The sequence below is a fragment of the Triturus cristatus genome, chromosome 12 (genome assembly GCF_964204655.1).
Source record: "Triturus cristatus chromosome 12, aTriCri1.1, whole genome shotgun sequence".
NCBI lineage: Eukaryota > Metazoa > Chordata > Amphibia > Caudata > Salamandridae > Triturus > Triturus cristatus.
The window spans coordinates 719,808,689-719,820,559 of NC_140595.1; the positions used below are offsets into that span (position 1 = coordinate 719,808,689).

Below are 11,871 nucleotides of genomic sequence, written 5' to 3' on the forward strand. Positions count from 1 at the left end.
TTAAAAACAATGTTTTTTTCATCATGCACGTTCTGTCCTAAATACAAAAATTGCATGAGTATATCTCTGGATCTGTAAAAGGATACGCTTGCATGCAAACTCTCATGTGGCACTCAATTTTTTGGACCCTGTTGCACTCTGTTTTTGCGCTGCTTTTAGTCTACGACCCATATTACAGAAGTCTACCATCTCTGAGTATTTGTGACTCCTTTGTAAGTACCTTATCTTTAATCCTTGAAGAGCTCTATAATAAATGGGTCGGTCAAAGATTGCTTGAATGGAAGATAAAAGAAGGCCCACTTGTCTCACCAAATGCCGTAGAGAAACCTGATGTTTTACTCACGTAATCCTCAGTTAATTTTTGTTAGACATGGCATCCTTAAGGTGGCCTACCAGCAACCTTTTTGCTTTTCACCTCACGTTTTGCACTATCTTTATGTTGGCCTTAGGACTCTAATCACTTTATCACTACTGTGAGAAAGTGGCTCTGTATATACTGTTCCCAAAAAGGTACAGTGTGCACAGAGTCCTCAGTGCCCAGAGGTTTGACAGAGGCTAAAGTTTGATATAACCTTACTCTCTAAAGTGGTAGCTTGCTCGAGCAGTAAGGCAGTATCCGAGGACAGTGTAAAGCATTTGTTGTACACACTCAGTCAGCAAATGGTCTCACACACTCAAGAACTGAACTCTAGGCCAATGGTTTGTATAAAAAATATATTGTTGTTTTATTTTAGAACCAACAATAGGTATCAAAATATACTTTCTCAGAATAAGATGCTTTAGTTAAAAACTTTGCAATAGGCAATTGACTTTTGCAGGTAATAGTTACAGTTTATTGCAATAGGAAACACAATATCAAATACAATAATACATTGAGCTCAATGGGAATTTTACGTTATATGCAATTAATTACTTTCAGGATTACTTTTCTAAATCCAGGACTGGATCCTAGATTCAGTCCTGGGACAGTTCTTGGAAACAAGTGAGTAAATTCGTTTTAGTAACTGTTGTGATTTCCAAGCAATATTTTGCTATTTTAAAAGTTGACACTTAGAAATTTTTTCTGATCAAATTACCAATGTTATCCTATGGAAGGAAATTCACTTAGCAGGTAGGTGGGGTTATGGTTACTTTTTCTATGTCAGTGTTGGATCCTAGATCCAGCACTACTGTACCACCTGTAAGCAGTTGAGAAACTGCGTTTAAGTTATACAAGCGATTTTTAAGGAATATTTATAAGTTTGCAAAATCGACACTTAGAAGAAATTTTACAGAAAAACAGTCAATGGTTTCCTATGGAAGAAAATTCAAGTTACGGGTAAAGTACATTCTCGTTACTTTGGTAATTCAGTGCTGGGCTCCTAGGCTCAGTACTGGGACATCTATCTAAAACAGGTAAGCAATTACGTTTTCACAATTGGTACGATTTTTAAAGAATATTTGTAAGTTTCAAAAATCGACACTTAGAAACTTTGTCAGCAAAAAGCAAGCAATGATATCCTATGGAAGAAAATTCGAGTTACTGGTAAGTACGGTTAAAATTACTTTTCTGGGTCAGTACTGAGCTACAAGATGCAGCACTGAGGTCTCTCCTGATAACAGGTGAGTAAATCAGAATTCGTTGTTCGGCTGATTTTAGATGAATATTTTAAAGTTCCAAAACTCCACACTTAGAAGAATTTCCAAGTGGAACCAGTCAATGTTAGCCTATGGAAGAGAAGTGAGTTATCGGCTTTTAGGTAAGTACTCGACTGGCAGAGTTATGGTTCTGGGCATAGACTCAAGGGTCTCCCAGGGGAGTCCCAGTCTACTTGCCAAGCCCTAAACTCCCCTTTTATTACATATAATTTACCCCTAAGGTAGGCCCTAGGTAGTCCTAGGTGCATGATGCTATGCAAGTAAAAGATAAAATATGTACTTTGGTGGTTTGCATGTCCTGTAAGTACCAAACAGTCTATTTCATTTTTCACTACTGTGAGGTCTACCTCTCTCATAGGTTAGCATTGGGTATTCCCCTATACTTTTTATTTGGTAATTCCATATCGGAGAGGAGTAGCTTTATTTATTTATTGAAAATCCTACTTACTGGTGAGGTTGGATTTAACTTTACTATTTTAGAAATGCCACTTTTAGAGAGTGAACATTTCTCTGCACTTACTGCTCTATTTACCTGAAACCAGGCCCCAATACACGTCTGGATTGGGCTGGGTGACAGCAACATTTGTGCCTTCCCTGTAGAGAGCCACAACACAGGTTACTCAACTGCACCTGGGGGGTGAGCTCCGCTCCCCCTCCTCCCACAATAGGTTCAAGAACGATAATTTATGTAAGTAAATACATTATAGCTACAGCTTATAATCATGTTAAATTAAATAATTTGTTGTTAGATGGTTTAAATATTTAAACCTCTGGTACATTTGGTAATTCTGTAAAAGCAGAACCCAACTGCCGTAACATTGCCAACCACAATGCCGTAACTTGGATTCGAACCAAGGTTGCTGCGGCCACAACGCAGAGTACTACTATACGATCACGGCGAGCTACATGGGGTCAATGCCGTACACTAACATTGAGAATTTATAATTTGGAACACTCAGGGCTGCTCCTGTGATAGGCTGGATGTATTCATTCCTTCCTCATTCCTCATACAGAGGCTGCGTCTCCTCAGTGGTTGATAGGCTGAAACCGTTTCCTGGCCGCCTGCTTGTGAACTGCCAGGAGTCAAAGATAACACATTACACTTGCGGGCCTGTGATGGGACACCAATGCAGAGAAACCAACTTGGCACAGACCTTCTATTCTGTCTATTAGACCTGCATCTTCCCTGCACCTTTCAAGCCATTTGTATGTGAAGCAAGAAAGAGTTAAGGAGTGATCCATCTACACTTTTATAGGGAGGAAGCCGCCGTGAGCTCCTCCCAGCTAATCACACGAACAGCAGTAAAGTAATATAAATACACAGTTGAGGGCGGGCTGCAAGGTCATGTTTTTGAGTAATTATTGAAACTGACCTCAGTGGCTCATTAGCAGAGCTGCGGCTAATGACTGGTTCCAAATCATGATGAAGCAAGCACCATGGCTCGTAGGGGACCCACAACACGCTTTTCTTAGCTCACTGAATTAAAGTATAAACTTCCGCCGTGTGTGAGTGGTAAAGGCTTGTTAATATGGTTCCTTTTCCAATTCAAGTCTGACAACAAGAGGCAGAAACCACGTGGCTTCGAAAGCTCTGGATTTTAGCCACCAACCACAGAGAAAGAGAGAACTGGCAGTATGAGAGTTGGAGAAAACAGGAGCGGGAGCAAGGAGCTCAAATGAGATTAATGGCGCGTAAATAGAGAGCGTAAAGGAACAGTTACACAGCTAAGAAAAGGGAAAGAAAGACTAAGGAAAAAAACACAGAAAGAGCCTGTAGAGGAAATTCTCTTCCTGGGACAGCAGATTAAGAGAAATTACATAGGGAGAGGTTAAGCATGTAACATGGGGGAGAATAAAAAAGAAAATGCAGTTTTATGAAGTGTGTTTGCCAAATCCAGCCAGCACTTTTGTTCTATTTCTCTCTTTGCATCTTTTATTGGTAAAGTAAGTTTCAAGTGCATGCGCAGGTATGATTGAGAGAGCAATGGTATAATAATTTGAAGCGTTTACACCAGTGCTAAAGTAGGAAGAGAGGTGTAGCAAAGACACGAAAGAGGTAGCGATAATAAATATGTGGAGAGGCAATAGTGACACAAAAATAAGCCACCTATTTATAAAACTGAAATTGAAGAAATACTAAAGGTTAACTTCTGAAATTGTAGCCGATAATAACAAGATTCTCGTTGTTGGCAGAATTCGAACCTGCGTGGGGAGACCCCAATGGATTTCAAGTCCATCGCCTTAACCACTCGGCCACAACAACTTACTGTAAGCTGCATGCAAATATTTTGTTTGAAAGTATTCAAGTTGTCCCACATCAAAGTACTGATATTCTGCAATGCGCTTTTTAAAAACAATGTTTTTTTCATCATGCACGTTCTGTCCTAAATACAAAAATTGCATGAGTATATCTCTGGATCTGTAAAAGGATACGCTTGCATGCAAACTCTCATGTGGCACTCAATTTTTTGGACCCTGTTGCACTCTGTTTTTGCGCTGCTTTTAGTCTACGACCCATATTACAGAAGTCTACCATCTCTGAGTATTTGTGACTCCTTTGTAAGTACCTTATCTTTAATCCTTGAAGAGCTCTATAATAAATGGGTCGGTCAAAGATTGCTTGAATGGAAGATAAAAGAAGGCCCACTTGTCTCACCAAATGCCGTAGAGAAACCTGATGTTTTACTCACGTAATCCTCAGTTAATTTTTGTTAGACATGGCATCCTTAAGGTGGCCTACCAGCAACCTTTTTGCTTTTCACCTCACGTTTTGCACTATCTTTATGTTGGCCTTAGGACTCTAATCACTTTATCACTACTGTGAGAAAGTGGCTCTGTATATACTGTTCCCAAAAAGGTACAGTGTGCACAGAGTCCTCAGTGCCCAGAGGTTTGACAGAGGCTAAAGTTTGATATAACCTTACTCTCTAAAGTGGTAGCTTGCTCGAGCAGTAAGGCAGTATCCGAGGACAGTGTAAAGCATTTGTTGTACACACTCAGTCAGCAAATGGTCTCACACACTCAAGAACTGAACTCTAGGCCAATGGTTTGTATAAAAAATATATTGTTGTTTTATTTTAGAACCAACAATAGGTATCAAAATATACTTTCTCAGAATAAGATGCTTTAGTTAAAAACTTTGCAATAGGCAATTGACTTTTGCAGGTAATAGTTACAGTTTATTGCAATAGGAAACACAATATCAAATACAATAATACATTGAGCTCAATGGGAATTTTACGTTATATGCAATTAATTACTTTCAGGATTACTTTTCTAAATCCAGGACTGGATCCTAGATTCAGTCCTGGGACAGTTCTTGGAAACAAGTGAGTAAATTCGTTTTAGTAACTGTTGTGATTTCCAAGCAATATTTTGCTATTTTAAAAGTTGACACTTAGAAATTTTTTCTGATCAAATTACCAATGTTATCCTATGGAAGGAAATTCACTTAGCAGGTAGGTGGGGTTATGGTTACTTTTTCTATGTCAGTGTTGGATCCTAGATCCAGCACTACTGTACCACCTGTAAGCAGTTGAGAAACTGCGTTTAAGTTATACAAGCGATTTTTAAGGAATATTTATAAGTTTGCAAAATCGACACTTAGAAGAAATTTTACAGAAAAACAGTCAATGGTTTCCTATGGAAGAAAATTCAAGTTACGGGTAAAGTACATTCTCGTTACTTTGGTAATTCAGTGCTGGGCTCCTAGGCTCAGTACTGGGACATCTATCTAAAACAGGTAAGCAATTACGTTTTCACAATTGGTACGATTTTTAAAGAATATTTGTAAGTTTCAAAAATCGACACTTAGAAACTTTGTCAGCAAAAAGCAAGCAATGATATCCTATGGAAGAAAATTCGAGTTACTGGTAAGTACGGTTAAAATTACTTTTCAGGGTCAGTACTGAGCTACAAGATGCAGCACTGAGGTCTCTCCTGATAACAGGTGAGTAAATCAGAATTCGTTGTTCGGCTGATTTTAGATTAATATTTTAAAGTTCCAAAACTCCACACTTAGAAGAATTTCCAAGTGGAACCAGTCAATGTTAGCCTATGGAAGAGAAGTGAGTTATCGGCTTTTAGGTAAGTACTCGACTGGCAGAGTTATGGTTCTGGGCATAGACTCAAGGGTCTCCCAGGGGAGTCCCAGTCTACTTGCCAAGCCCTAAACTCCTCTTTTATTACATATAATTTACCCCTAAGGTAGGCCCTAGGTAGTCCTAGGTGCATGATGCTATGCAAGTAAAAGATAAGATATGTACTTTGGTGGTTTGCATGTCCTGTAAGTACCAAACAGTCTATTTCATTTTTCACTACTGTGAGGTCTACCTCTCTCATAGCTTAGCATTGGGTATTCCCCTATACTTTTTATTTGGTAATTCCATATCGGAGAGGAGTAGGTTTATTTATTTATTGAAAATCCTACTTACTGGTGAGGTTGGATTTAACTTTACTATTTTAGAAATGCCACTTTTAGAGAGTGAACATTTCTCTGCACTTACTGCTCTATTTACCTGAAACCAGGCCCCAATACACGTCTGGATTGGGCTGGGTGACAGCAACATTTGTGCCTTCCCTGTAGAGAGCCACAACACAGGTTACTCAACTGCACCTGGGGGGTGAGCTCCGCTCCCCCTCCACCCACAATAGGTTCAAGAACGATAATTTATGTAAGTAAATACATTATAGCTACAGCTTATAATCATGTTAAATTAAATAATTTGTTGTTAGATGGTTTAAATATTTAAACCTCTGGTACATTTGGTAATTCTGTAAAAGCAGAACCCAACTGCCGTAACATTGCCAACCACAATGCCGTAACTTGGATTCGAACCAAGGTTGCTGCGGCCACAACGCAGAGTCCTACTATACGATCACGGCGAGGTACATTGGGTCAATGCCATACACTAACATGGAGAATTTATAATTTGGAACACTCAGGGCTGCTCCTGTGATAGGCTGGATGTATTCATTCCTTCCTCATTCCTCATACAGAGGCTGCGTCTCCTCAGTGGTTGATAGGCTGAAACCGTTTCCTGGCCGCCTGCTTGTGAACTGCCAGGAGTCAAAGATAACACATTACACTTGCGGGCCTGTGATGGGACACCAATGCAGAGAAACCAACTTGGCACAGACCTTCTATTCTGTCTATTAGACCTGCATCTTCCCTGCACCTTTCAAGCCATTTGTATGTGAAGCAAGAAAGAGTTAAGGAGTGATCCATCTACACTTTTATAGGGAGGATGCCGCCATGAGCTCCTCCCAGCTAATCACACGAACAGCAGTAACGTAATATAAATACACAGTTGAGGGCGGGCTGCAAGGTCATGTTTTTGAGTAATTATTGAAACTGACCTCAGTGGCTCATTAGCAGAGCTGCGGCTAATGACTGGTTCCAAATCATGATGAAGAAAGCACCATGGCTCGTAGGGGACCCACAACACGCTTTTCTTAGCTCACTGAATTAAAGTATAAACGTCCGCCGTGTGTGAGTGGTAAAGGCTTGTTAATATGGTTCCTTTTCCAATTCAAGTCTGACAACAAGAGGCAGAAACCACGTGGCTTCGAAAGCTCTGGATTTTAGCCACCAACCACAGAGAAAGAGAGAACTGGCAGTATGAGAGTTGGAGAAAACAGGAGCGGGAGCAAGAAGCTCAAATGAGATTAATGGCGCGTAAATAGAGAGCGTAAAGGAACAGTTACACAGCTAAGAAAAGGGAAAGAAAGACTAAGGAAAAAAACACAGAAAGAGCCTGTAGAGGAAATTCTCTTCCTGGGACAGCAGATTAAGAGAAATTACATAGGGAGAGGTTAAGCATGTAACATGGGGGAGAATAAAAAAGAAAATGCAGTTTTATGAAGTGTGTTTGCCAAATCCAGCCAGCACTTTTGTTCTATTTCTCTCTTTGCATCTTTTATTGGTAAAGTAAGTTTCAAGTGCATGCGCAGGTATGATTGAGAGAGCAATGGTATAATAATTTGAAGCGTTTACACCAGTGCTAAAGTAGGAAGAGAGGTGTAGCAAAGACATGAAAGAGGTAGCGATAATAAATATGTGGAGAGGCAATAGTGACACAAAAATAAGCCACCTATTTATAAAACTGAAATTGAAGAAATACTAAAGGTTAACTTCTGAAATTGTAGCCGATAATAACAAGATTCTCGTTGTTGGCAGGATTCGAACCTGCGCGGGGAGACCCCAATGGATTTCAAGTCCATCGCCTTAACCACTCGGCCACAACAACTTACTGTAAGCTGCATGCAAATATTTTGTTTGAAAGTATTCAAGTTGTCCCACATCAAAGTACTGATATTCTGCAATGCGCTTTTTAAAAACAATGTTTTTTTCATCATGCACGTTCTGTCCTAAAAACAAAAATTGCATGAGTATATCTCTGGATCTGTAAAAGGATACGCTTGCATGCAAACTCTCATGTGGCACTCAATTTTTTGGACCCTGTTGCACTCTGTTTTTGCGCTGCTTTTAGTCTACGACCCATATTACAGAAGTCTACCATCTCTGAGTATTTGTGACTCCTTTGTAAGTACCTTATCTTTAATCCTTGAAGAGCTCTATAATAAATGGGTCCGTCAAAGATTGCTTGAATGGAAGATAAAAGAAGGCCCACTTGTCTCACCAAATGCCGTAGAGAAACCTGATGTTTTACTCACGTAATCCTCAGTTAATTTTTGTTAGACATGGCATCCTTAAGGTGGCCTACCAGCAACCTTTTTGCTTTTCACCTCACGTTTTGCACTATCTTTATGTTGGCCTTAGGACTCTAATCACTTTATCACTACTGTGAGAAAGTGGCTCTGTATATACTGTTCCCAAAAAGGTACAGTGTGCACAGAGTCCTCAGTGCCCAGAGGTTTGACAGAGGCTAAAGTTTGATATAACCTTACTCTCTAAAGTGGTAGCTTGCTCGAGCAGTAAGGCAGTATCCGAGGACAGTGTAAAGCATTTGTTGTACACACTCAGTCAGCAAATGGTCTCACACACTCAAGAACTGAACTCTAGGCCAATGGTTTGTATAAAAAATATATTGTTGTTTTATTTTAGAACCAACAATAGGTATCAAAATATACTTTCTCAGAATAAGATGCTTTAGTTAAAAACTTTGCAATAGGCAATTGACTTTTGCAGGTAATAGTTACAGTTTATTGCAATAGGAAACACAATATCAAATACAATAATACATTGAGCTCAATGGGAATTTTACGTTATATGCAATTAATTACTTTCAGGATTACTTTTCTAAATCCAGGACTGGATCCTAGATTCAGTCCTGGGACAGTTCTTGGAAACAAGTGAGTAAATTCGTTTTAGTAACTGTTGTGATTTCCAAGCAATATTTTGCTATTTTAAAAGTTGACACTTAGAAATTTTTTCTGATCAAATTACCAATGTTATCCTATGGAAGGAAATTCACTTAGCAGGTAGGTGGGGTTATGGTTACTTTTTCTATGTCAGTGTTGGATCCTAGATCCAGCACTACTGTACCACCTGTAAGCAGTTGAGAAACTGCGTTTAAGTTATACAAGCGATTTTTAAGGAATATTTATAAGTTTGCAAAATCGACACTTAGAAGAAATTTTACAGAAAAACAGTCAATGGTTTCCTATGGAAGAAAATTCAAGTTACGGGTAAAGTACATTCTCGTTACTTTGGTAATTCAGTGCTGGGCTCCTAGGCTCAGTACTGGGACATCTATCTAAAACAGGTAAGCAATTACGTTTTCACAATTGGTACGATTTTTAAAGAATATTTGTAAGTTTCAAAAATCGACACTTAGAAACTTTGTCAGCAAAAAGCAAGCAATGATATCCTATGGAAGAAAATTCGAGTTACTGGTAAGTACGGTTAAAATTACTTTTCAGGGTCAGTACTGAGCTACAAGATGCAGCACTGAGGTCTCTCCTGATAACAGGTGAGTAAATCAGAATTCGTTGTTCGGCTGATTTTAGATTAATATTTTAAAGTTCCAAAACTCCACACTTAGAAGAATTTCCAAGTGGAACCAGTCAATGTTAGCCTATGGAAGAGAAGTGAGTTATCGGCTTTTAGGTAAGTACTCGACTGGCAGAGTTATGGTTCTGGGCATAGACTCAAGGGTCTCCCAGGGGAGTCCCAGTCTACTTGCCAAGCCCTAAACTCCTCTTTTATTACATATAATTTACCCCTAAGGTAGGCCCTAGGTAGTCCTAGGTGCATGATGCTATGCAAGTAAAAGATAAGATATGTACTTTGGTGGTTTGCATGTCCTGTAAGTACCAAACAGTCTATTTCATTTTTCACTACTGTGAGGTCTACCTCTCTCATAGCTTAGCATTGGGTATTCCCCTATACTTTTTATTTGGTAATTCCATATCGGAGAGGAGTAGGTTTATTTATTTATTGAAAATCCTACTTACTGGTGAGGTTGGATTTAACTTTACTATTTTAGAAATGCCACTTTTAGAGAGTGAACATTTCTCTGCACTTACTGCTCTATTTACCTGAAACCAGGCCCCAATACACGTCTGGATTGGGCTGGGTGACAGCAACATTTGTGCCTTCCCTGTAGAGAGCCACAACACAGGTTACTCAACTGCACCTGGGGGGTGAGCTCCGCTCCCCCTCCACCCACAATAGGTTCAAGAACGATAATTTATGTAAGTAAATACATTATAGCTACAGCTTATAATCATGTTAAATTAAATAATTTGTTGTTAGATGGTTTAAATATTTAAACCTCTGGTACATTTGGTAATTCTGTAAAAGCAGAACCCAACTGCCGTAACATTGCCAACCACAATGCCGTAACTTGGATTCGAACCAAGGTTGCTGCGGCCACAACGCAGAGTCCTACTATACGATCACGGCGAGGTACATTGGGTCAATGCCATACACTAACATGGAGAATTTATAATTTGGAACACTCAGGGCTGCTCCTGTGATAGGCTGGATGTATTCATTCCTTCCTCATTCCTCATACAGAGGCTGCGTCTCCTCAGTGGTTGATAGGCTGAAACCGTTTCCTGGCCGCCTGCTTGTGAACTGCCAGGAGTCAAAGATAACACATTACACTTGCGGGCCTGTGATGGGACACCAATGCAGAGAAACCAACTTGGCACAGACCTTCTATTCTGTCTATTAGACCTGCATCTTCCCTGCACCTTTCAAGCCATTTGTATGTGAAGCAAGAAAGAGTTAAGGAGTGATCCATCTACACTTTTATAGGGAGGATGCCGCCATGAGCTCCTCCCAGCTAATCACACGAACAGCAGTAACGTAATATAAATACACAGTTGAGGGCGGGCTGCAAGGTCATGTTTTTGAGTAATTATTGAAACTGACCTCAGTGGCTCATTAGCAGAGCTGCGGCTAATGACTGGTTCCAAATCATGATGAAGCAAGCACCATGGCTCGTAGGGGACCCACAACACGCTTTTCTTAGCTCACTGAATTAAAGTATAAACGTCCGCCGTGTGTGAGTGGTAAAGGCTTGTTAATATGGTTCCTTTTCCAATTCAAGTCTGACAACAAGAGGCAGAAACCACGTGGCTTCGAAAGCTCTGGATTTTAGCCACCAACCACAGAGAAAGAGAGAACTGGCAGTATGAGAGTTGGAGAAAACAGGAGCGGGAGCAAGAAGCTCAAATGAGATTAATGGCGCGTAAATAGAGAGCGTAAAGGAACAGTTACACAGCTAAGAAAAGGGAAAGAAAGACTAAGGAAAAAAACACAGAAAGAGCCTGTAGAGGAAATTCTCTTCCTGGGACAGCAGATTAAGAGAAATTACATAGGGAGAGGTTAAGCATGTAACATGGGGGAGAATAAAAAAGAAAATGCAGTTTTATGAAGTGTGTTTGCCAAATCCAGCCAGCACTTTTGTTCTATTTCTCTCTTTGCATCTTTTATTGGTAAAGTAAGTTTCAAGTGCATGCGCAGGTATGATTGAGAGAGCAATGGTATAATAATTTGAAGCGTTTACACCAGTGCTAAAGTAGGAAGAGAGGTGTAGCAAAGACATGAAAGAGGTAGCGATAATAAATATGTGGAGAGGCAATAGTGACACAAAAATAAGCCACCTATTTATAAAACTGAAATTGAAGAAATACTAAAGGTTAACTTCTGAAATTGTAGCCGATAATAACAAGATTCTCGTTGTTGGCAGGATTCGAACCTGCGCGGGGAGACCCCAATGGATTTCAAGTCCATCGCCTTAACCACTCGGCCACAACAAC

At 39.8% G+C, this 11,871-nt stretch overlaps 3 non-coding genes across 3 annotated transcripts; all 3 read right to left on the reverse strand.

Moving 5' to 3' along the window:
- Window positions 1–3,819: 3,819 nt before the first annotated feature.
- On the reverse strand, window positions 3,820–3,901 carry TRNAS-UGA (transfer RNA serine (anticodon UGA)). Its single transcript has one exon. It is a non-coding gene; the product is annotated as a tRNA-Ser (tRNA).
- A 3,903-nt stretch (window positions 3,902–7,804) lies between these two features.
- TRNAS-UGA (transfer RNA serine (anticodon UGA)) lies at window positions 7,805–7,886 on the reverse strand. The gene has a single exon. It is a non-coding gene; the product is annotated as a tRNA-Ser (tRNA).
- Window positions 7,887–11,789: 3,903 nt separating this feature from the next.
- On the reverse strand, window positions 11,790–11,871 carry TRNAS-UGA (transfer RNA serine (anticodon UGA)). Its single transcript has one exon. It is a non-coding gene; the product is annotated as a tRNA-Ser (tRNA).